Genomic DNA, 238 nt, shown 5'->3' on the forward strand with positions numbered 1-238 from the left:
GGCGAGCGGCTCGGAGACCTCAGGCGCACAGCGTTGTCCCTGCGCCCGGCTCCGCTCCCGCACTCGGCCAGGTCCTGCGCGCCACGCTGCCTTTATATACGGTCTGGAGGCTGCGTCCGCGCCCGGCCGCCGGCAGGGGGCGCGCGCGCTCAGAGAATCGGCCCGGGTGTCGGCGGGGCGGCGGCGGAGGCGCGGCGGTTCGGCCAGGGGCGCGGGGTGGGGACGGGGCGGGGGGCAT

This window comes from Neomonachus schauinslandi, chromosome 16, assembly GCF_002201575.2.
Source record: "Neomonachus schauinslandi chromosome 16, ASM220157v2, whole genome shotgun sequence".
Classification (NCBI taxonomy): Eukaryota; Metazoa; Chordata; class Mammalia; order Carnivora; family Phocidae; genus Neomonachus; species Neomonachus schauinslandi.